The sequence below is a fragment of the Sceloporus occidentalis genome, unplaced genomic scaffold (assembly GCF_023333645.1).
Source record: "Sceloporus occidentalis isolate IW3139 unplaced genomic scaffold, rSceOcc1.0.p SCAF_28, whole genome shotgun sequence".
Lineage (NCBI taxonomy): Eukaryota > Metazoa > Chordata > Lepidosauria > Squamata > Phrynosomatidae > Sceloporus > Sceloporus occidentalis.
In genome coordinates this window covers 8,564,906-8,592,026 of record NW_028317008.1, presented here as the reverse complement: position 1 = coordinate 8,592,026, position 27,121 = coordinate 8,564,906, and positions in this window count along the sequence as shown.

The window sequence follows — 27,121 nt, the reverse complement described above, 5'->3', positions numbered from 1 at the left end:
TGTGCATATGTGTGTTAATGGGCAGGTGTGTGTAAGGGCAATGTATGTGTGTATATGCGTGTTAATGGATAGGTGTGTGTAAGAGCAGTGTAGGTATATGTGTGTTTGTAAGCTGGTGTGTGTATCTGTATGTGCATGTGTGTGTGTGAGGGCAGTATATGTGCATATATGTGTTTATGGGCAGGTGTGTGAAAAGGCAGCTTGTATGGGCAGTCATGTGTAAGGGCAGTGTGTATGTGTGTTTATGGGCAGGTATGTGTAAAGGCAGTGTATGTGTATATGTGTGTTTATGGGCAGGTGTGTACAATTTTCCATTCTTGCTTCGGGTGCAAAAGGAGCTAGCTACGGCTCTGCTCTCTCTTAGTCTACGTTAATTTAATGGTATCTAATTATCCACGTTGTTTCTTTTTTGACTACTATATCACAATTTGTGTAAAACCTTTTAGTGGACCGATGTTCATAGTTTAAGATGCAGATTCATATAAATTTTAGAGGTCCTTTCTACATCTGACATCCGTATGTTACTGGAAAAAGCCAACATTTTACCTAGTTGTTTTGTTCATACTGTACCTTTACAAGCAATTTAGCTTTTACAGTTTTCAACGTGTCTTGGTGAATATACCACAGCTAAAATATTAATCCAAATTACATGTTGCTTCTGTATCTACTGAGATGGCTTGATTTATTATTTATTTTGACACTGCACATAATCTTTGTTTCAGAAGAAGCACCAGCACCTTCTTGACATTTAGTAATCAGATTGCAAAGATTACATCAAGAATATTTTCTTGATTTTGCTATGCCAATGGATTATTTATTAAAGGAAGGTGATTTTTTATTATCAATATACATTGTATTGCCAGTAACCTCATTTCATGCTAAAAAATATATTTTTTAAATAATTTATGTAGATATATTTTACACAGGGCTTAGCAGGGGTGGAGTGGTCCATAGATACCATTAAATAGATGGTTGTCATGTCATGAAAATGCTAATATAACTGAAACAATAAAGCAATGATATACCATACTGATCTAAAAAATAGGCCTCCAGATTTAGAACTGATATAGAAGCATAGATCAAAGAAAATGATATTCTATAGAAACGATAACATTTCTATATATACAGTGCTTAAACATTCATTGTGTTACACAGGTGAAAAAACAAATGTGAAAGTGGCCTGAACCTTAAAACATTGTAAAAATATAGGGAAGAGAATTAGTGAGTTTTGCTACTAAAACTGTTGCAGTGAAAATATTGGCTAGATTTATCTACATATCCCTGTGATTTATCAAGTGTGAAGAAAGTACTCTGGAAATTACTCCAAAAACCTCTTGGAAAAACACTCCAGCACTATCAAGCCGTGAATCACTCCACATGTTGTTTTATGGATCAGATTTTTTTATGTTCGGTGGGTATTTTTTTAAGCCAGGTTTTATTATCACAAAAGATTATTTTCAGTGTGACTTTTTGATAACCATAGATGTACAATATGCCTCTTAAATCTTAAGCTTTATGGACAACTTTCTAGAGATAATGGCTATAAGTTATAGTGGTTAAAGTAAAAAACGAAATAATTATTGTAAGACTGTTCATATATTTTGTGCTTATATTTGTCTATGTTTTAAATTTAATCAGCAGATTAAATATTTTTTTATTTAAAAAAATGAACGTGAATATCAGGAATAATATTCCAGAAAAAGGGGACAATTTTCAAAGTGTGCCAATTTCCAAGAATCGATGAAGTATGAAATAATATATGGACATGTTAAATGTCAACTAATCACAAATATCAACACCTGCAATGGTTTATTAGTATTGTATTGTTAAATATCAGTGTATGTGTTTTAATATGGTATTCAAAGACCAGATACTCAAGAACCATTACATTTTGGTATTCTTTCAAAAAAAAAATATAATACAAACTAAAAAGGCTAAAATCCATGCTGCAGAAAAAGACAGTGGAAAGTAACCAAGAGTTCCAAAGACAGAATGTAGCTGGACATCTTCTGTTCCCTCCTTATTTTTCTATACCAAGATTCACCAGACCTAGACAGACCACCAATGGCAGGGACAGCAGTAAGCAGTGGTGCTGCGTGGACCTCTTAAGTGTAGCTCCATGGATGGGGGCACTGCTTGCATCTGCCAAGAAGCAGCCTTGGAGCCTGCCCAGCTAGGTTCTTACTCACAATTTATAGGGGTTGTTACATTAACATTAAGCACAACAAATTTATTATATTGAAATCTACCTATAGCCTTTTCAATGTAATAGTTTTTAAGATAGTTGGCTTAAAAAGCAAGGGGCTATTGAATTTCAAGGAAAATCCATGAGATCCCCTCCACCCACCTTTTAAACATAGATTATTGGTTGTATACTTATAAGAATAAGTCTTAAGCTAGGCTTATTTTCTTTAATGTCAGATGTAGTAACTAATTTGTTGTTGAACTGTGAGCAAAAGTTAATCATCCTGGACATTTTATTTATATAATTAAAAAGCTTTGTCGGTGGCACTGACAATAAATGGCAAAGCATGCAGCTCAATGCTATTTTCTGTAGGCAGGAAATCACAAGGCTTTACAATCATTACTGAACTTAATTAGTTAACTCAGTATGTAATGCCAAATAGACCGAGTAAATGACTGTGGTGGTGTTTTTGACTAGAGAGAAATTGGCTAATGATCCATTCTTTAAATAAAAATCAGAATTCTCATTTTAAAAAGCCTCAACATGTCATTAGTGAATGCAATGTAAAGTCTGCTGTCCATTCAGAAATACAATGAAATCAGAAAAAGAAAACATTTACAAATAACAAAAGTCTTTCATTAGGGTAATCAGCAAATTTCTCTTTAAATACCCCCGTTAAAAAATATTTTAATAAGTAATCCATCTACTCCCTTCTTGTGATTGTACAGACCTAGTTTAAGTAGCTACACATTGACTTCCTCTGGCAAGTATTCAAAATTCTGATGTTTCACTTAGCATATTCATCTGGAGATCTCCAAGTGATACCTAAGAAATGAAACTCTGCTTACAGAGTTGACTACACATTAAAGAGTGAAATCTTTTACTATGGATGTATTAGGAGATTTAACAAAACCACTTTTTGTACATTCACACTGCTTTTTTAAGTTTCATAAAAAACATGTTTACGCAAAGGTAGTGGAAAATAAATAACCTTTTATATAATATATTTTGAATGTTCTAGAATCTGAATTTGTCACCTTGTGCGCAAAACAATTTGAAATTTGGCCAAGGATATTATGCCAGCAAGGTGGACACAGAAACATATCATTAATGTGAACTAGTACAGAAATGTATAAGTATTTTGTAACAGCAGTAAGGAACCAATTATCCCTCTGACTGTTTATACAGGTTCTAGAGTTCTTTATCGGTGTAAAAAATGCAGTACCAAGTATCCACCACTCTTTGCACAAAAAAGTCTTATATGTAAACATTCAGTTTTCAATAATCATAATTAAAATCAAGTATTTTTGTTTTTCAATTAATTTCTATACTGTATTATATTAAATACACTTCCATCTTTATTTTCTAGAACCTTATCTACAAATTCTTTTCCAAGCCATACAAACAAAACAATGAAAACATAGAATTTTACATTTTTTGTTCTTTCCATTAGCAATAATTTTTTAATCAACAATTTCATTGAATTAGATTATGTTCCATGAACAGTAGCCTATTTTATTTTATTACATCTATTAAATAACAAAACACATTCAACCTAATTTTTTATTATACCTAAAGTCTAAAAGACTAAACCAGTATTTGTAGTTAGCTAAAAATGTGTAAATGATAACATAAAGAGACTTTTAATGCCTTGTTATTAAATAAAATAAAAACCCATGACATTTATAGGTCATGTATATCTTATGTGCTTTTTGGTGTTTGTATGGCTTTTATGCACAAGCTATATAATTCATAACCTTGTACAGAAAGCTAAGTTGGTATGAAATGTTAACTCAAACTGAAGTCTGACCCTGATGTGTGAGGTTCCTTTCTACAGGAAACTCTTCTAGAAGGTTTAAGGCTCAGATTGCGTGCAATTGCTAAGTGTAGGTTATGGCATGTTGTCATTTGAAATGGCTGTTTTATAGTGAAAGAGCTTGAAAGGGCTACCATTTCATTACTTAAACCCTTTAAGAAAAAAGGGTATTTCACACCTTAGAGAAGGGAAATTTTCTGACAGTTTTACCATATGTTTGTTTAACCATCATTACCCCTTTTCACTTTCAGTGTAGCTATACAAATTATATATATGTAAGGGCTTTCCTTTACAATTAAATTTATACATTTAACTCAAAATTAAAGAATTTACACCGGGAGGCGTATGAGTCTGGGCACTTTTTAATTTTGATTTTTGTTTTCATTTGTGCTCATTTTTATTGTTATTGTAATTATTTTACTTTTGGAAATAATTAGAAAGCAGTGCAACATGACTAAGATCTGAGAGTAACTATTTAAAATGTTTTTATTTTAACTGTATTACTTTTTTTTTAATAAACATCTACATATGCCACAACCTCACATTTTATCTTACAACATTTTAATTTGACCCTTTTGTAATAATCTCTTTGCTTAAAATAAGGAGGGATAATCATGCACATCCTGAGAACATGGTGTCAAGATGGCCACTCCTATGGCTTACATCACCCACGTATATTGTTTATTTTAATTTGTATAGAGAGATAGCAGGGTTGCACACATCTACTACAAAACAAAATCCTAAATGTATTTGTAATCGAATCACTCCCCGATTGGCATACCTGGGAACTCTCCGGTCAACACCTGAATCCTCCGGGTCGTGGGGTCTTGACACACCCTGCTCTCCGCCCATTTCCCCTTTTAAATGGGGGTGTTTCCTGCAATGTCAACGGGAGCACCCTAGACGTCAGTGGGGACGCCCGCTGACGTCAGTGGGCAGTCCTGACTGGGTCTGTCAAGGGAAGGCTCCAGGTAGCCGGAGCTAAGAAGTTCCTAGATTTAACGATTGGTGCTTTTTCATGTGAAGTGTATAAAAATCCTGAGAAAGCCAGGATATATGCTGTTTGATTTCTAGGGGACTGATAAGCTATTTGCTCTCTATATATGCATCTCAAGGCTATCTAGAAATGGCTATATCTGCAGGTCAGCCCCACAAAGGTTGGCAAACTCCCCCTGACAAATATCTACCCTGCAAGATTGACATAGAAAAGCTTATCTGGAGGCCTGAAACCTTAGGTATCTTTATACTTGGTTCCCATTACCTTGGTTTACTACAATAATTTTAAGTAGAGAGTGTCATAGACCAGCAAAGAGCTGACTTTTCAGAAAACAGTACAAACAGTACATACATAAGAAAAAAAGAGGTCAGCACATCTTATTTGTACATGCAATGAAGTGCACTGGAATTGATGTACATCAATTATCCATACCAGCTAAACAACAAAATAATATAAGTATATAAAACAAGTTTATATCAATTAAAAATGCAGAAATTAAATATAATCATGGTGTAATTTAACAATAAACATTTTAACATCTCTAGGATATGACATTTTAGCACTCCACTTTTTTAGTGATGTAGAAACAAGAAGTCTGAAGGAGATCAGGAGCCCATTTGCCCCTTGCTATTTGCTATTTCAAATGTAAATGTAGAAATGCCCTTATTGTCCTCACTGACTTTTATTTGCAGATCAAGAGATATAAATGCAATATCTTATCACCTGTTTAATTATTAATATTTTTTTTCCATGCAGTGTTTAAAAAAAAGTTTGCAAATTATTTTTTCATGTCGATAAATAGAAATGATAATCAAAATCTTACAGTCAGCAACAAATGGGATAAGATATCCTAAGACATCACACTATTTTTAACAATAAAATGGTTTGGGTATACGGTTAAGCAATTGTATAGTATACTGGCGTTATCTATTGACTGTGGTTTTCATGAGGCAGGTAAATGGAAACTTGCTGAAATATTAAATTAAGTGATGTATTTAAATACTTTCTTTTGTCCTTCCACCTGATTAATCATAGTTGGGAACTTCCCACTTGCCAGTTTTGAAACAGCTTGTGAACAATGATAACGTCCCCAATACTTTTCTATTAAATAAAAAGTAATTTCCTGTCCATAGTGAAGACAAAGTTATAAAATATATATCAGAAACTAGTATATAAAATATATACTAAAAAATATTCATATTTCAATGAAAAGAGCCCCTCCCCCATAAGAATATATCTTTTAGTATGTGGAACAAAAAAATACTCATCTATTCCCTTTCAATGAGCTGCCTGAATCAGGAAATTTCCTTTTGTTCATAATCATTTAATCAAGTTTGCACTGGGTGGATCTACTGATTATGTTATAGAATGAAGGTGAAATGTTTGACCTTAATTGAGAGGCAGGAAAAGGTGATTCTGCTTTTGGCAAAAAATGTTTCTCAGCATATTATTATTCAGCATTATTAAGGATAGAAAAACAAAAAGGGTGCCAAATATGAGAGAACAAACTGGCATGAAATAGGAATAAATGCATTGTACTTCTTGAACATTATTTTAGGGATTATTTTTCCATCACTAGTGTAAAACTGTCTCTGTGGAGGCCATCGTGAAGGACAGTCATCTGCTCAAAAGAATCTTGGGGATCAGCAAATCTCAATATTTTATGTCTGAGCAATGTTATAGAATGAAAAATGGCAGACAACGTGCAGATTAAGAAATTCCTTTTATCCTAGGAATAAGGTAAACAAGATAAGACTTTATATGAAAGTCTTGCTTAGATCTAAGGTTGATGGAAAAGTAATATCCATGATGTTTTTTTCCTTTCCCATTGCGTAACATAGTTTTTAATTGTTCAATTGCTTTACAGAAATCTTTTTAAAAATGTCCAATGAGACACACTTAACCCAGCAAAAACAAGTAAAATGTAACAGGAAAATGTGTGCTCATAAAACTTACCCTTTAATATTAGTATCCCAAAATTAGTATCCTCGAAAAGTACATGTGGCTATAGCGGTGAGACAATCAAAATAGATGGATCACTATATTATCTTCACAACTTCACCTCCACAGGCACTCTCATATTGTCAACTTGGCAGGCAGGTAACAGAGAGCTCAAATCACCTGTTGCTCCAATATTTCCTCAAAAGAAAGGATTGCATTCTATACTGACCCTCCAGAAATGTGTCCAAAAATCATAGTATAATACATACATACAACATTCTAAATATTATTTTGACAGAAAGTTTAAAGAGCACCAAAAATGCAATAGATATAACTTTGAATAGCATATATTTCTAACACTACAGGAACCTTTGGAATAAAGGGAATACATTTACGACTAGAAGAAACCCTGTGGTGTCTCCAAGGAAAAATGCTTTGTTATCAATAAATCACTTTCGTTGGCACAACCCCGCTGTTTACAGTTTGCATACATTCAAAGAAAAAATGAAACAGCTCTAAAGGCTATTAAAAAAGTCAACTGTTAAGCTCGTATTCATAAAATAATCTGACACAACAGATTGAAACATGCTAGTCATCCCTATCATTAAATCTGCTGAAGGGAGGTTATATTTCACTATAAAACAAAAGTCAAGTGCAAGCAAGTCAAATTACATGCAAAAATTGTACAATTGTTTCAAATGATGTTATGTTATCATTGTACTTTATTATAGTATGTTTTAAAGTCATTTTGAACGGTTTTGATATTGCGATAAGCCCTCAATAATGTAATATAATTTTTCAATATAGCGGCAAACTGTATTCTCTGTAGTGGACAAGCATAGCTACATTTTCAAGTTTTTGTTTTTGTTCAGTAGAAAATATAAAATTGTGTTTAAGTTTCTTGAAAACCTAAAGACAATTTATAAAGACAAAACTGTCTAAAAAGCACATATTGTTATAATGTAATGGACGGAAATTTCTGATGCTGTGATAGCATTTTTTTCACATGATGCTGCGTCAGGGTTCCAAACTTTTTTACACCTAAAAAAACTACCTTTTATTTGTAGTAGACATTATCCCACGTTAAGTTTCATATATTATTGGTATTATATAGGTATTGTTTTAGTTTCGCATTGTGCTGCCTCTTGTTGAAAATCCTGAATGAATAATTATTCACCTTCTTCTTACACCTCCTCTCGAAACTGTAAAAATACATTAAATGTCCCAGTCTCATTGTGCGAATGCTTAGAACAGACGATGCATACGAAAAACCTTCAATTTCTACATATGGCATTTGGCCAAAGGCTGGCAGAGAATCCTGGCAGCTATAGTTTAACAACAGAGAGAGCTTGTTATTGCCACAAAGCTTATGCTAAGTACACACATCCAGAGTTATATCCTAGAACCCACTGTACACTATATTCATTATAACATTTGAAATAAGATAATGTTCAGGTAGAGATTGGGTGAAATAAGTGGGAGAACTGCTAAAATGGTTTTGGCGTGGTATCTTCTTATATCCCATTACCATACATTCTAAATACAGTAAACAAATTATCCATAGGGTTTTCCCAGTGTTACATGTCTGACCTACTGTTGTCTATCTAGGGGAATAACTTGAGCCTTTATGTTGAAGATTGAATTGTATCTGTCATACAACTGTGAAATATGTCCATTCTTGCCCACCCATACAAGTGCAAGGAGGAGATAATTTGCTGGACTTTATGGAACTCCGGTCCTGTGCCAGATTGTTTCAAAGTAGCATCTGGTTTGAACATGTGCAATCATTAGGCAGCCATTTCAGATGCCTGAGATATTTTTTAAACATGTAAGTGTATCAACTGTCTCAAGATCACATTACAAAGTACTTACAAAACTCTGCTGAATTTGCCGGATGTCAGACTCACCCGACAGAGGACTACTAAGGTTTATACACCACAGGTCCACACAATATGCCATTTAAAAATTAAACATTAAAGAATATGAAGAAATAAAACCAGCTGATCCCCTCTGTACTTTTTCATGTACATGCCAACTATTCCCCCAGCTTTGTACAGGGTTCTTTTTATTTATGTGTTTCTATAGGATGTCATGAATTTTATTGTATTGAGTGCTGTTTTGTTAGAACTGCATAAATAAATTATAACACATACAAAATAAGTCACAGCATTTAGCATACATAATTCCACTAGTTACAACCACCTGTAGGCTGTGGAGTGTTTGTCAATCAGTGTAATTGTAAAAACATTAAAAGCTCACATTATGGAAACTATGGAGTCAGCAGCATGTGCCAGGGTCAGTATTATTTAATTAATATCCTCTCCTAAACTTCTCATCCATTTTCTCACCCCAATCTTAGAAATAAATCAACCACACTTCAACAAAGTTCAACATAAGGGTTAACAATTGGGGGGGGCTAATCATGGAAATCCTAAGATCAAGAAGTTAATTTGCCTTTCTCCATTTTATTCATATTAGGTAGGTTTTTATTATGTACATATATAATATATAATATATTTAATCTGTAAAAATAATTACATGTATGCTTACTTAGTGTATAGAGCTGTAAGTACCGCGTTACAGAATATGATGGCGCTATACACAACAATAAATAATAGTGATGCAAGATTTGCAGTGATACATGGTCTTAATATGCTGTATAGATAAGAGAGTTAAAATACACTAGTATCTAAATTAACAATAGCTCAGCTATAATTTCTGGCTTAGACAAACCATTCTCTAAGCACGTTAACAAACACCTATTTAAAAAATGATCTCACAGTAAAGCATTTTGTTTAGTGACCTCTAAAACTGCAACCACTTGTAACATTCAAAATGCTTTCTCATTTTCCTCAGGGGAATATAGCTTTACATATCTGTTCTCTTGAAATTACATCTTGGATTGCATAGCAAATCATAAAAAATCTTCATACAGTATCAAACTTAGCAAGTCATAAATGTAACATCTTCTGCCATTGACCTTGAAGGAATTATGCATTTTGTTTTGTTAAATAGGCAAAGTATAACTTTTTCAAGTAGAAACATTGTTCACTGCTTGCAAAAAAAGGAAGTTATCAAAAAGAGCATTCTTTAATGATACTTGACCCACGATAGATCTCTCTGTATAAAAAACAGATTTCGTCTTGCCTATTGTAATACAAGTGACTTGTAATACTATTAGAATTTTTTTGTTCTTTTTTTCTCATTATTTTAGCTTATTGACCTTGAAAAAGCATTTATAATGATAAAGTCTGAATAGTAGTAGCTTTAACGGTGTGCTTGGTAAACATAACTGTTGTCTGTAATAGTCTGATTTGTACTTAAACCCAGGGACATAACCTAGGCCCCTAGCAGCCCTTGCGGTGCGTTAGGGCCCAGGTCTTAGGGGCCCCAAAGTCTTCTTGGTATACAAGTGAATCCTTTGATCCTGGCACTAATGGCATCTGTTCTTAATGAATATTGTACTGACTTACCAGGCACATGCAAAGTGTTGGGGGTTCCTTATGTTCAAAAATTGAGACTCAGGGGTTTATTTTGCACCAAAATAACCAAACATGAGTTCTGATATCGTATGTAGAATAACATCTTCACAAACGTGCATCCACAATAAAATAGATATTGGGAGAAATAGGCCCAGAGCTTTCAGGGAGCCCAACATTTTGTGTTATTCCTCTGCTAACGCCTTCCCAATTTCTGTGATATAGTGTACCTTTCTAGCAGAGTAATTTGCCATATGAACACATAAGCCCAGTCATTAGAGGAAGCGAGAGAATTTGGGAGATCTATTCATCAACTATCCACTGTTCCTAAATCCTAAAGTTAACTAATATAGTATTATAAAATTGACCACTGATATTTTGTGTTGAGTTGTTTGGAAAAACTAATATGTTGACTAATTCCCTAGTGCACCCTAGCCTAGCCCAACTATACCTTAGTGGAGGCCTATGCAGCTACCAGCACAGAGCTCTCTGCTGATGCTTCCTCCATGAACTGCAAACTGCCTGTCTCCACAAGATGTTTAAAGGACATGATGAAGTATCATTATGGGAGGTCTACGTTGGCAGGTGCACAGGCCTTCATTGGACTGGGACATTGGAGGTGGCCCAGGGGATAGCTGCTATTGGCTCTCTAGGTAAGCCTGGTCCAAGAACAGGTCCCCTTATTTGCCCCACGTTTAAGACAGTCCTGAACATAAGTAAAGTGCTAAATAAATTTACAGAGCAACTGTACAGCTTTTGAGCCTCGTGCTCAGTGCCTTCCTACTTAGGCTGACACAGGATTCCTCCACAATCTTCAGTAAGGAGTCATGGGACATGAAAGACAATAAGTATAAAATGATTGATTTGTTCCTTTAATCGATGTCAAAGAAGTTGAAGATAAATCTGTAGTCTGTAAGCTAAAACTAGATCATAGCATAAAAATAATAACACAGGTGACAGATGGTTTTCAGTGCTGAATCAAATATGTTTTTATCTGCCACAGTTCCTCTGTTTCTTTTATTATTATTAATATATGTATTTATTACTTTTGCTTTCCCTCAAGAGTTCAACTCTTAAAAAGAAGAATAACACATAAGAAAAGAATAAAAGAAGCTTCAGTATTGTTAAACATGGCAATATTGAAGACCAGTAGAGCCACTAATCTAATGACAGCTATGGCCTTTAAAAAAAAAAAGGAATTATCTACAAAAATTGAAAGATGACCAGTGCCACAACTCACGATACTTGTGTTGGGTGGTGCGACACTATACATTACTTGATCCTGGTATCTATGTGAAACAAGCAAGATTGGTGAAACCAATAAAAAGATCAGACGAGACTCTGAAATAAAGTGCACTTTTCACTATTTGATTGAGGTTACTGCTGTCGGAAATGGGATATATTTGGGGAAAAAGGGGATTCCAGGTGCCGACACACCTTCGTCTAGGGGTTAATAACTTAAATCCAGGTAGCTCGAATAATCACAGGAAAATGCTTCTTTGATAGGAAAATGGAGGGTTTAATGCTGTGATGAAGCCTATGAAGGCTAACACACACAGGGTTACATTGGTAATGAAGTTGTGACTGCAACAATGATGGACAGATTGTAACTAACTGCAGCAAGGATGGAAAGATTGCAACAATACTAAGGACATACAGTGAGTTCTTATAGGGTGGGATCAAAGGTACATTCCATTAACATTCCTATTGGTTAACAATATCAAAAGACATTACTATCACACAACATACAATCATATGGATTAACTAATCAAAAAGACAATACATACAATTTACAATCCTATGGATACACGAATTAACAGACAATACTAACACTATCAGACATTATTTACAAACAGACTATACAGACAATGTAATTCATGATTTACAGTTGTCCTTTGATGTGGGCTTCGGGGGCTGCATTTGCACTTCAATAAGTCTCTGTCTGTCCTTTTTGTGTGCATGTGAATTGAACTGGCCAAATATTGTTTGGTTAGGTCAGATCACTTTAAGTCCTTCTACACCTATAATGACTGTAATTTATATTTTTCATATAATTATGTTATACTGCTCCCTAGGGTGTCTGACATAGTCCGCATGCTACCTCCACAACTGCCCCTAAACCTTTTGACGTTTTTCTTTTTTAGCCAGTTTAACATTCTTAATTTAATCTTTACCTTAATTTAAGGTTTACCTTAATTTAAGTTTTTTTTAAACAGTGATGCTCAGCATATGCTGCTGCTCAGCATGCGCTCAAATATCAATACTGTATCCATAATTCTAAAACCAAAGGACCAAGCAAAAATTAAATTTTTACTTTACATGGTTGGGAGCCGTCTCATGTAGCAGATTGTCTGAGATCTTCTTCAACAGGACAAAATAATGAGCCCTTATTGCACAAAATGACAAAACTGTTATTGCAGAGCAGTGACAGATTTCCCTTGGTTTCTCATGTAGTGTTTCCATGGCTTGAATGTGAGGACACGGTATCAGTCATTGTAACATGAGATGTGGCTTGGAAAACAAGTTCACTTAAGTCCACATTTATGTTTTTTGTTTTTGTTTCTTTACAAAAAAGTATACATTGGAATTTAACCCCTTAAGGACCGGGCTCATTTTTCGTTTTGTACCCTGTGGGACCGAGGCTGTTTTGACACTTTTGTGGTGCTTGTGTTCAGCTGTAATTATCTCCTCACCCATTTAGTGTACCCACATAAGTTATATATTGTTTTTTTCAGGATAAGATGGGCTTTCTTCAGATACCATTATTTTGATCATATCATCTTATTTATTATAAAAAAAATAAAAAAAACATGGTGAAAAATTGAAAAAATACACATTTTATGACTTTTATTTGAAAAATCTTTTACTCACCTAAAAAAGCAAGTAAAAAAACTAGCTAAATAGATTCTACTACTTGTCCTGAGTTTAGAAATACCCAATGTTTTTTTTGTTTTTTTGCTGTTTTTTGTAAGTTATAGGGCAATAAGTACAAGCAGCGTTTTATGATTTCCAAATCTTTTTTAACAAATCTGGTCAGTCTGCCTCCATCTCCTCTTTGGAATATCTTTGAAGCCGGTTAACTCAATTTAACCCATTCAAACCCTATATTTTTGAAAACTAGACACCCCAGGGTATTCCAAATGCTGTTATTTTAACCCTTTCCATGCACCAATTATAGAACTACACTTTGTCAAACTTTGTAATAGTAATTTTTTTTATTTTTTTTTCACACAAATTGTACTTTAGTTATAGATATACAGGTTCTGGTATATGTCACTGTCAAACAACACCCCAATGTGTGTTCAGGAACAGCTCCTGAGTGCAGCGATACCCGACATGCATGGGTTTGTCGGGTTGTTTGAGATTTAAAATGCCACATTTGGGAAGTGCGCTTTTTTTCTCCATTTTGGTCAGTCTGTACCTATACCCTATCTTTGAGCTCGGCCACTCCAATTTACCCCATCAGCCATTTTTTTCATATATTAGACACCCCTTGGGTATTTGAAGTGCTTTTATTTTAACTCTTGTTGAGATTTTTGAGAAATTTTAGCACTTGCTAAAAATAATAAACTTTATTTTTTTATTTTATTTTATTTTTTTAATACTTTTTTTATATTTTTTTTACACATTTTGCTGGTACTGGATGGTTCATCAAGTGACATCACTGCATAATTATTTTTAAATGTTAGCACATTTTTTTTTATTTTTTTTTTCCATTTTTTATTTTTTTTTGAATATTTTGCTAATCACATAGTGATTAGAAAGCTGGGTTCCATTGACTTGCTTGGTTGAATGCAGTACCTGTATTCAACCTGCAAGTGGAGCCAGAGTTCTCTAGAGGGTCAGGAGACCGTCTAGCGAACTCTTTCTTCTTTATTGTTTTTTTTTCCCGGGCCGCCGCCATCTTGCTGATGGCGAAGATCACCGGCAGCTGCAGCTGTGACCGCTCGCCGGAGCGGTCACAGCCCATCCAAAGGTAAGTGTTTGGTGTCGCTGGATGCCTCCTGATCGAGGCATTCCAGCGACACCATTTAAGTTTAGGAGGCGATCGTTGATCGCCTCCTAAACGCTTTTAAAACGGGCGTCCGCCGCCATACAATGTATGGCGGCTGTTGACGCCCCGGGGAGGGGCCAGACATGGCCCCCGATGCCGATCTCGTTGATCGTTGATCACTTTCTAAGCTTATTTAATTTTTTGACGGTTCAGGACCGTCAAAGGTCATTTAGTGACCTTCTTGTCATGACGGTCCTGAACCGGCAAAGGTCGTGAAGGGGTTCATTCTACAATGTATCCATATTATGATTTATGGTTTTACACAGCATCATAATATTCAGCAGATAGAATGTGTGTTTTATTTAAGTGGAATTTACACTAAATACTCTTGAATATGAAAATTCTGGCTTGTATCCAGTTCTAATTATTATATCTATAGGAAAAATACTTATCATGATCTTTTTAAGTATCTCTGCTGGGCTGGACATGTAAAAATGTTTACTCCCTTTCCATTTCCTAGTACTAACACAAGTTATTCCAAACCCTGTATGGGATCTGGCTCTGATCCTATGGGATCTGTGAGCCTGGCCCTAATTCTGTGCATACAAAGTCAGTTCCAACTTCTTGTTTGGGCTGACAGTAGGATTACAATGCAATCTTCACTGAGAGAGATCGTAGGGGATTTGCAAAGAATCTCATGGATATGCTTTTGGTGGAAGCAGGTTTGATGTGCTGTAAAATATAAATCATAATAACTTATTTAGAAGAAATATCATGGTTATTACGGCTGGATTAGCCATGTTTCACGTGTGACACTTCCTCTTTATGCAGAAGAGAAAATAAATCATTAAAATTAAAAAAAATAAAAGGCATTGAAAAGTAATTGCCCCCTAGGCCCACCCCTTGAATAGTCAATATTATAAAAAACCAGATCTACCAGTATTTCCTTACTACGTGATTCTTGCTGGAGTGCGTGCATCCACCTTTTTTGTGCCTTTTATTAAACGAGGTGATAATCTGTATCATCAATTGAAGTAGCAGGACATTGATTGCTCATCGGAAAGACATTTTGTCTTCACAATGTAGCTTTTACTGAAGGTGGCATTACCTGCAATTCTCTTGTGAATAAATTGGCTTTTAAAGGAATGTTTAACTAGTATACTCACTTTCTCTCCGAGTAATTACAATCTCATTAATGGATGACAGTATTTAGCGCACAACACAGTAGTAACATAGTAACATAGTTCATAAGGTTGAAAAAAGACCAAAGTCCATCAAGTTCAACCTATATACATATTGTGTCCCTACTGTGTTGATCCAGAGGAAGGCAAAAAAACCCTTATGAAGCAGATGCCAATTGCCCCATACCAGGGGGAAAATTCCTTCCCGACTCCAAATATGGCAATCAGAATAAATCCCTGGATCAACGTTCTGTCCCTATTAATCTAATATCCATAACTTGTAATATTATTGCTTTCAAGAAACACGTCCAGGCTCCTTTTGAACTCTTTTATTGAGTTTGCCATAACCACTTCCTCTGGCAGAGAGTTCCATAATCTCACCGCTCTTACTGTAAAGAACCCCCGTCTGTGCTGGTGTAGAAACCTTCTTTCCTCCAACCGTAGAGGATGTCCCCTTGTTATAGATACAGTCCTGGGTATAAATAGGTCCTGGGAGTGATCTCTGTACTGTCCCCTTATATATTTATACATAGTTATTAAATCCCCCCTAAACCGTCTTTTTTCCAAACTAAATAACCCTAATTCTGATAATCTTTCTGGGTACTGTAGTCCTCCCATTCCCCTTATTACTCTGGTTGCCCGTCTTTGAACCCTCTCCAGCTCCACTATATCTTTCTTGTACACTGGTGCCCAGTACTGTACACAGTATTCCATGTGTGGTCTGACTAGTGACTTGTACAGTGGTAGAATTATTTCCTTGTCGTGGGCATCTATGCCCCTTTTGATGCACCCCATGATTTTATTTGCCTTAGCAGCAGCTGCCTGACACTGGTTGCTACAGGTAAATTTACTGTTAACTAAAACTCCTAAGTCCTTTTCCATGTCAGTCGTCCCCAGTGTTTTCCCATTTAATACATATTCCCAGCCTGGATTTTTCTTCCCCATGTGCATAACCTTACATTTATCTGTGTTGAACCTCATCTGCCACATCCCAGCCCAAGCCTCCAACCTATGCAGATCCATTTGTAATCGTGCACTGTCCTCTATTGTGTTAACCACGTTACAGAGCTTAGTATCGTCTGCAAAGATTGATACTTTACTATACAATCCCTCTACAAGGTCATTAATAAATATATTAAAAAGAATAGGACCCAAAACTGACCCCTGTGGTACCCCACTAGCAACAGTAACCCACTCAGAGTATGTACCATTAATAACCACCCTCTGTTTCCTATCACTGAGCCAGTTACTTACCCACATACACACATTCTCCCCCAGCCCAAGCATTCTCATTTTATGTACCAGCCTTTTATGTGGCACCGTATCAAATGCTTTGGAAAAATCAAGATATACGACATCCAGCGATTCACCCCGATCCAGTCTTGAGCTCACCTCCTCATAAAAGCTGATCAGGTTAGTTTGACAGGACCGATCCCTTGTAAACCCATGCTGATATGGAGTCATACACTTATTTTCATTGAGATACTCCAAAATAGCATCTCTTAGGAAACCCTCAAACAGTTTATACACAACAGAAGTTAAACTAACAGGCCTATAATTCCCCGGGTCACTTTTTGTCCCCTTTTTGAATATTGGCACAACATTTGCTATGCGCCAGTCCTGGGGAACAGACCCTGTCACTATAGAGTCCTTGAATATTAGAAATAGGGGTCTGTCTATTACATTACTTAACTCCCTTAGAACGCGGGGGTGAATGCCATCTGGACCTGGTGATTTGTCTATTTTGATTTTTTTTAGGCGGCACTGCACTTCTTCCTGGGTTAGACAGGCGACATGTACTGGGGCATTTATCTCATCCTGCTGTATATTACCTGGCATTTCATTTTCCTCTGTGAATACAGCAGAGAAGAATATATTTAATAGATTAGCTTTTTCCTGATCCCCGTCTATAACTTCTCCCTCATTACTTTTTAAGGGGCCAACGCTTTCATTGTTAACCTTTTTACTATTTATATAGTTAAAGAACATTTTGGGGTTTGTTTTACTCTCTTTGGCAATGAGTCTTTCTGTCTCCAATTTTGCTGCTTTTATCTGATTTTTACATATTTTATTTTTTTCCCGATAGCTTTTTAGTGCTTCCTCACTGCCTTCCTGTTTTAGTAGCTTAAATGCCTTTTTTTGCCATTTATTACCCCCTTTACATTTTTATTTATCCACATTAAAACATAGTAATGTTAACAAACAACCAAAAATTACGAAGGGACCAACTCAGCGGGGTATCATTTAGTGGCCTGTAAGAAGTAATGATTTTTTATATAGAAAACAGCATGTTTTGTAATATGTAAAGTAGAAAATGACCACTTAGAATCCTATAACATATAAAGCCCTCTTACCCATCAATTTTACTCCAGCAGACAGATAAGTCAGTCTATCAATTACCAGAATCACCGTGATGCACATCTGTTCTTTTTATGCCACTTCCCTCATCATATGTATACATTGTAAATTCTGGTTTTGCTGTTGAGTGAATTCTGAAACACTTGGAGGACCACACATTCTGGACTATGCAAGGACATCAGTCAGTGGTCAACATCATCAAACAGGCATTCATTCCTGAGTTTGTGAAGGGACTGCTTGTGACATTAGCACAACATTCATCATTATGTTTGATAAAAATATTTACCATAATCATTACAAAAATAATAACAACCTAATTTTACTAAATCTAGCTGTTATTTAAAACCAATGTTGCTCACTCGAAGACAACTTTGTTTGGAATATAAATTCATTTAAGTTTTGTGAAAAATTTACTTTAGCATTTTAGAAGACCATTTATCTCAGAACAATGTCTCCATGGGAGACACCATCGGCAGATAAAAGATTCAAAAGGTTTGCATCCAGAAATATCTCTAGTTTCACAGTCATGGTTCTGCAGGCATGATAATAGAAAGATATGTAGACAGAGAAGTAGCTACGTAAAAAGATAGACAGATGATAGATAAACGTGTATATCAGCTAATTGTTGATTATTGGATACAGGCTCTCTGGCAGTAACGTGTAAGGCAAGTTGTCTTTGTTGCATAAGTTAAACCTCTTCCCTCTTATGAATGATTTCCTAACTTTGTTCCTGTAAGACAGCATCAGCAAACGCATTAGTAAAGCTGAATTATTTTCCAAAAGCAATTTGAGAGTTGAGATCTTATAATATTATGATGATGTGTTACTGTATAAAAATAATTACAGAAGGTTTACTTTACATAATTAGGAAAAGACTGCAAAAAATCAATTATCATCAGGCTTCAGTATGTAGTATGTGTAATTACAGCATGCGGCATGCTTGTGGAGAACGAAACCTTCGCCAGGTGTCCTGAAAATACACGTTGGGATATTCTTTAAATCGCAAGAAATTAACTTATTCTGTGTATCCATTTACAAGATTTCTACCTTTCTGCATGTCTGCTGGTGAGATACATGATGTGGTGTTTACTATCGCTGTTCTTTCAGCATCTTGAGCATTAGCAAAATTTTAAATTGGGTAACATTGTATGATTCTGGTGATGTCAATCTATTTTTGTCATTGAAAACAGATGGCAAATACTTTATTTAAGGAGAAACAGAAAGGGTAAGCGGGTAAGCGGTATGCTGCTGTCGATATGAGCTTATGAAAAATGGTGCTATAAAGAATATATGTTCAATGCTACATGCATAAGTAAGACCAATATCCAATGGAACATTTGATAAGAAAGAGAAAGGTTTTCCAGGTTGGAAGTGTGTGCCTAAACTACTACAACAGAGATTTTAATGGCCAAAAGTTTCCTTTTATATTATATATTCATACCAACCTAGCAAAATTCCCATGCTCAATCTGTTAAATCTAATAAAAAAAAAAAGTTTCTGATATATCAGTCCTACATCATATAGATAATACAGACTGTATAGAGAAGGAGGACACTGACCTCTACTGGCAACCTATAGAAAAAATAAAAACATTTCTTAAAATATTAATAATAATAATAATAATATTGTAAATTATTACTTTCAAGGTTACAGAATTAATTGTTAGTGGAAAAGATAAATCTTTTACATATTGTTTTTGGATGAGATCTATATGAGCAATGGAAGCTATTGTATCGTTGTACCGGTTGCCGCATATTTGAACTTTGTCAAAGAATACATGTTTTAGTGTGCATGCACATCTGGGGTAGGGGTATATGGCAAATACCGGGGACAGATCCTAGACCTAGATCTCCACTGCTCATTGAGCCGGTTACAAAGACCAATTTATATTATGGAGTACTGCGGCCAGCCACCCCGTGTCTTTATGGCAGGCTGAATCAGGCACCAGATCTATCATATCAGCCCACAATTGTGATGAAACATGTCAGGCTTATCTATAATTAATATATTGGCTAATATATTATGCTTCTCTGTCGCAGTTTTAAACTCAAATGCAGAGCTGAGTGAAATATTTAAAAAATTGTTTTTTTTCGGGCATTACAAGTATTATGAGAAGTCACCTATATGGTGCGATGCTCATGACTTATACATGGGCCAATGTTTTTTCCGCAAGATGTTGTGGGAGGAAGGAAAGTGCTACTTTTATCCATTTTTTGGGGAGATTAATGTTTTATGTTTTCTCCCAGCACTAGTTAAATGTTTGTATAACCACCTGTTAAATAAAGGATATATCTTCAATTAAACACAGTGAATTTCTTGTGTATAACACTACAGCACCATTGTAGTTCTTTCTGTTTTGAAAATCAGGGACAGTAAACTGAACCTTCAATAAAAGTTCTCATACACCCCATAAATTCTAGTATTGAAGTTCTTTCTTCTTGATACAGAGGTCAGAGGCACTTGGGTCTCTTTCGCCATCAGTGAAGATGAATAGACTACCTGTGATGAATCCAAACCTTACGATGCTGTCTAATGCCACAGGTCTACAGAGATAGACCTATAATACACACATGGACTGACAGAGTGTGCAGAGTAAAAAAGGATCAGGCTGGTGCGTATAGCCTCCTCTGGATCATGCCTACTACTATTTTCTAAATACACATTTTTGTACAAACTTTAGCGTACCAAGAAAAAATATATATTTCTGTATTATTTCTTATCCTAAGGTTATATGAAAAACCCTTGTACCAAATGTCTTTAGAACAGAGCAATGCACGAGATAATAGCCGTGCTATCAGTCCTCTACATTGAACAAACTTCCATTAACCATTCCAAACATAATGATTTGTAAGTGAAGAAAACTCTAATCCTAAATGTGAAGCCTTTGAAAACAGACATGTTCCACTGGGAGCCCATTTAAATTGAAGAAAGATTGGCCTGGGTCTCGTGAAACACAAGGAACTAAATCTCAGACACCACTGTACGACGACAAGCACCTCCTGTTGAGGGATAGACTACAGAATCAGTGGGTACAGAAGAGCATCTGCTTTGTGTGGGAATGAGATATTTTCTCTAGGAATATAAACCATGCTCCCTCTTTGCAAGCGAGAGACAAGCACGTGTGTGTACAAGCTTTACAGTCTGCAAATAATCAGCACTATCATTTTTCAGGGGCATTTATTTGTAACAATGCAGATGAGTACAGAAGTGAGCAAACAATTCATTCTGACACAGGGAGACAACAACATGCTGTTCGCAATAACAAATTAACCACTTTTGTCTTTTTGTCTTAAAGGAGAAGTCCCATTGGAAAATAAATATTATTGGGCATAAAATAAAGTGCTGTATCCGCTAATGTAGGTTAATTTGACAAAAAACTGGTATTATCTCTCTTGTTCCATTAAACATCCTTTATATGCCATTGTTGACAGCCATGTGCTAATTTGGGTCACTTCCCCTGCATAAACACAACACTGTTGTGTTTACTTTTGTAAGTATACAACTCCATACTTTTTCTTCTCACGACACACCATCTGACATTTATTATTTTTGTATAATCCGGTACTTATAGTAAAAATGTTGGTAATTCCCTTTAAACTGCTTATGACTGGGTTATTACATTGGGTTAGTGGCGTATGAGGTCTTCTAGGCTAAAACTTGCACTAGGGGTGACACAACATAAGCACAATTCTAAATCTGTCAAAGCTGAATGAATCTGCTATGAAAGGGTTGATTACCTGACTCTAGTTTAATGTGTTGAGGAAGAACTAAAACATTGAAGGATGATAGGCTTTGGGAACCAATCTTCTCCTATATTTTATGACTCCTCTCTAAGCATTCTGGTTTTGTTATTATCAAATATGTTGTTGTTTATTAAACCAGAATCTTTAGGCCAAGGTTTCCCTTTAAAACTTACTATAATATTAAAACATACTTTTATTTATAGAAGAAAAAATCTTTCCATGCAGTCTTAGACTAAGAGTACCAGATGATGATGATGATAATAATAACAATAATCATAATTTGTAAGGTTGAAAAAAGACCTAAGTCCATCAAGTTCAACCATAATATTTTTTAAACTACAGTCATTTTAAGTTCTATTAATATGAGTTGAGAACATTTCCCCCTCTACTTTGGTAACCTTTATTTGGATAGATAGGCTGCTAAACATATATGTAAGTACTTTATCAGTTAGAAATATCATGATAGTTAAATGTGGCTTGGTTTCTTTATATACTGAATATTTCCTTATTCAAATACTGGGTTTCAAGTTCATTCACGCAGAACTGTCTGGCCTCGGAACGCCTCCGCTCCAAATTCATTATTCCCTAGAGAGAATGTTGAAGCCTGTATAGAACTCTGTTGGTGCTTGGAGGGGGGCTTACCAGCAGAACTGGATTAACACTTCAAGGGGCTGTAGGCAAGGTACCAATTTGGGTCCTTCTTCGCAATTTCTTTACATACAGAGCAATATATATATATATATATATATATATATATATATATATATATGCAGCCAGGCCCCACATCATATCAGGCCCTAGGCAAGTGGCTAGGTCATCTTGGGCATGATGACCTAGCCACTTGCAGAGTGTTTCACTTGGAAAAACTCCATGGGGAATTCAAAGATTGAAATTTACAAGTAAAGGTTTTTTTAAGCGGCTTAGCTGTGTCTTAAATTAAAACACAGACCTTACACCCCAATACAAAATGTTTCTTGATTTAATAAGTAATTATCAATTACTCTAATATATATTTATTTACCGGTCCTTTCAACAAATTAAACAATTATTTGTAAGAAAGGGAAGAAAATTTGCATTTATGTTGGGAACCTTATACAATGACTGTAATTTAAAATATATATATATATATTATTAAAAATTTTCAAAAGAAGGTAAGGCATGTCATATAAAACAAACAATAGCTGTAAAAGTTTAAATTAAAAACAATTATATTGCAGGAGCAGAGCAAATAGAAGTATTCTCAACAACTGCTTATTCTTTTCTGTATAATTAGATGATTTAAGTTTCTTAAACATCAAATTTTTTTATGTTTCAATGGAATCATATGTCAGTCGCCTCTTTGTCTATCAGATCAAAGATTTTCTCAAGCTGTATTTCGGTTTGTTCTGATGATAGACGTTTCCCTTCTCTGGATTCTGGGCCTGCTGCAGGCAGCAGCTGTTGCTGTGTTTTCCAAACATCTCCTGGTATCCCGTAACCACTATTTATTTGGCTATATATTAGCGTAAAACATTTTGTTCAGACTCTGTATATATTGCCAATTTTTAATACGTCCATATATTTACAGCCACGCTTTTCTCTCATGGGCATACGGCATTACGAGGTTTTCCTGGATAAGCCAATATAAATATCTGGTATAACATGTTTTATGCACAAAGATTACTGAATTCTCATCCAATTAGTTTACAGTTATTGGTGTTTCAACTGTTAAAACAACATGTTAACTTACAATAGTTGAGGCAATGCTTCTATTCATTTTGGTAACAAAAAAAGTAATCTGATCAATAATTCAATCTACAGAGAGAATGGAGCAACAACATTAAATGATTATTATCTTTTTTTACATAGTGCCAACAATGCATATATTCAAGGTGTATGGAAAAACTAGAACAAACCTAAGACAAACTTATTCATTATGTAGAGAGGGCTCTGCTCACAATTGGGAGGGAGAGTGAAAGCTCATGAGTGGAATGTAAGGAAGGATTTTTTAGAATGGATGTGATTAGAGCATATCTAAAGGTTGCAGGTACAGTTCCAGGGGTTAAAAAGGTTAGTACGTGATGAATAAAGGGAGGAAAAGAGAGTGGTGTGATGGGGTGGGAAGTAGAGTTGTTTAGCTAGAGAGAGGGCAGAGTTGTGAGTGTAGCATGAATTTGTTGTTAGTAAAGCTATGGTTGGCGTCTAAGTTGTCGGTGGTAGCTATGCTGTCGAGAGATGAGGAAAGTGTATTGTAGATACAGAAAAAGCACTTTTACTGTAGTTAAGAATTATGTCAACAAGTGAGCTTATAACCAAACCTACCAATGAAATAGTCTGATCAGCCATTCAGGGGTGTTGCTAGGTCGCCAAAAGATCTGGGGCTTGAGCCCCTGGCAGATTTGGTAGAACTGGAATAAAGAAGCTCACATGCTTGGATGGGCATAAAAGGATATGTATATAATGCCAATGAGCAATAGGTTTATATGAGGATTCATATGATGATTCCTCACAGTGACTTAGTGCTAAGGTCTTCTGACTCAGGGCTTTTGCCCAGGTAGCCCCTCCCCTAGCGATACCTCTGCAGCCATTCATTCATTCATTGGTTTCTATGGTGATAAGACTACTTCTCAAACTTTGCATTGGTCCAGTCGCCAGAAATGTTTACCCACTGGGAGAGTAACAATACAGATATTGTGTCTTTTTATGTTCCCTAAGGTTTATACATATAATATCAACAAAGGAGCAAAACTTAGACCAGGGGCAAACAGCACTACTTTCTATAGATAACTATCATTTTTCCCATTTTGTACTTAGCCTCTAATAGTGTACACTAAAAAATGCATGAAGAGGGTATACATTTTAATTTTTATGAGCTATTGATGTCATTTGTGATTTATTCAACTCACCCAGCCTGCTATTGTTTGCAGTTAACAGTAACTAGCTATATTAAGCTATAATAAGTGGTTAGGTGCCCTCAAATATTTTGACATTTTTGAGCATGAAGAACCACATGAATATTTAAAATGTGCAATACAAAAATGGAAATATACACCAATAAAAATAATAGTCTCATTAAATACTCTCATGTAATCCTTGAGCTCTTACAACCATTTGTGTTACCTTTAATTATATGACGTATTTTCAACTGTCACTGAAATATTTAAAACAGTGATAGACAAGACCAAAAATAATCGTCCACATTATGCAAAAATGTTTTGATGACCGATTTTGCCTTAAACTTTAGATAGCTTTTAGGAGCTTTTTCTTCTCATACTACAAACCACTTTTGGAACAGTTTGTGCTGGATAAAACATGCTGAGCATGTTCTTAAGGATTCATCGGATCACATATGTTCCAAATGGAATTTTCCAATTCAAATAATAGCGTCCCATAATTTAACTGGAAAATGACTGGAAATAATGAAATAATGCTTTACAATATCTTATCTAACAATACATGTGGCATACAAAGTACATCCTTATGTGTTAGCAAGTATAATATGAAATATAATTGTCTTTTGGCCCATCTGGAGTGGGTACTTCTTTTTACCAGCACCCTGTTCATATATATTTTTTAAAATGGGCTGTTTTGGCTCAAAGGTAGCATGTGATTTAGGAAGGGTACAATTATGGCACAGCTGGGAAGTAGTACATACAAAAAACAAATATTCTTAAATCATTTTAGTACTTCCTCCTGCTTCATTGGCCCTTTCCAAGAGCCAAAGGACACCATCATAATTAACTTCCAATTGCAGTCGGCCCTGAGGTCTTCTCATCGTGTTCCATGTGGGAACCTTCCTTGAAGCAAAATTGTGTAGTGGGGGTAAATCTAGCTCTCAGTTTGCCAAAAAGGAAGCAAATCCATACCTAGAGATAATAGCACTGCTCCAAAGTCCAAATAATCAACCATGACAACCGATGCCTCTGGGGCAAATCTTGAGAATTTCCAGGCATGTGAAAAATGAAGTAAAAATTCATTATCTGGTGATGTGTCCATTGAGCTACACTTATGTACATAAATCATTGTGTAACCAGTATGTGTGATTGGAAATCATTTTTTTCCCAAAATGTCTCCTATATGTTCAGTGACTCAATGAACATATAGATCATCAATGCAGGTTATATTTTTTTGCGTTACAAACACATCAACGTTTTTCTTTATGCCTGGAGACAAGAAGAGTTTAGTGTATATATATTTTACCTTTTTAGTTTATTTTTTAATAAATAAAAAAAATTCCATTGAGCTGCTGGATTAGATGTAATGCTTTCAAATTATTTAAACAAGTCTATATCTTTTTCTGCAAATAATAGAACTACATCTGTTTATTGCATTTTCTCTATGAAATCAGCCCTTTGTAATATTTCATAATCCTTCTCATAGAGCATACTGCCAATGCGGTATCATGAAAAAGTCTATGGATTTTATGTCATTTGTAAAAGTCTGAGAATTACAAAAATAAAATAAACTAGAAAATGAAATCTGGTATTATCCCTCAGAGTACATTAACTGTTGTCATAAAGCAAAACAAATGAAATACATGACAGTGTCACTCCTGGTAGGATTACCGGGGATATGCTGCCATGAACTCAATTTAAGGAATATTTTGTAATAACATAACTCTGCCTTGCAAAAAGACATAGCCTTGTCTCCAACAGCAGCTGTGAGAAGACCAGAAATAGCCAAGACATAAACCAGAAAACGATCAATAGACTCAAACCTGGTTCCTCTTAATGAGGGCTCAGAAAGTCCTCTCTAAGAAGCCAGTTCGTAAGCCATACAGGCCGACCTCTGGTTTAAATCTGTGATCGTTTCTCACATCAGACACAGGTATCAACAGCGATGAAGTCTGTGTTAAAATCAAACTGTCGAGTAGAATACATGCTCCCACTCAGTCTCTGGTTGCACCTGCTGTGTGCCTGGCTTATGCAGCTACAGAAGCAGTCATTTATAAAAGCTTGAGAAATTTGTCTGACTGAAGGAGATATAAGGGTCTCATTATAAGTCATGTTAAAGAAATGTGACATACTGAGAAAGCCACAGAACTATGTTCATGGGATAGAAGTGGGTTATATAACGTATAGAGAGGCTTATTTTTAAATTATACCTGGGATTCACATAAAATCCTTTTCTGACCCCATTATTTTTACTTTTTACCAATCTGCATTCCCTCTTTCTCTCTTGTTCTTCCACTTCAGCTCTTTTGATGTTCTGTCTCCCACTCCATTCTGATTCATGTAAACACAATCATTAAGCCCTAAAGGTAACTTATTATAATTATTTATTATAAAGGTATGCTTACTAGACATTGTCAATATATACTGGTCCATTATCAAGTCCGTTTTGTAAATGATCTAGCAAAATGGCTATGCATGTTCCATAAACGTAATACAATAGGAAAGATTAAAGCCTTTCTATGCTTAATGGAAATTATAAAAGGTAATTGGCACT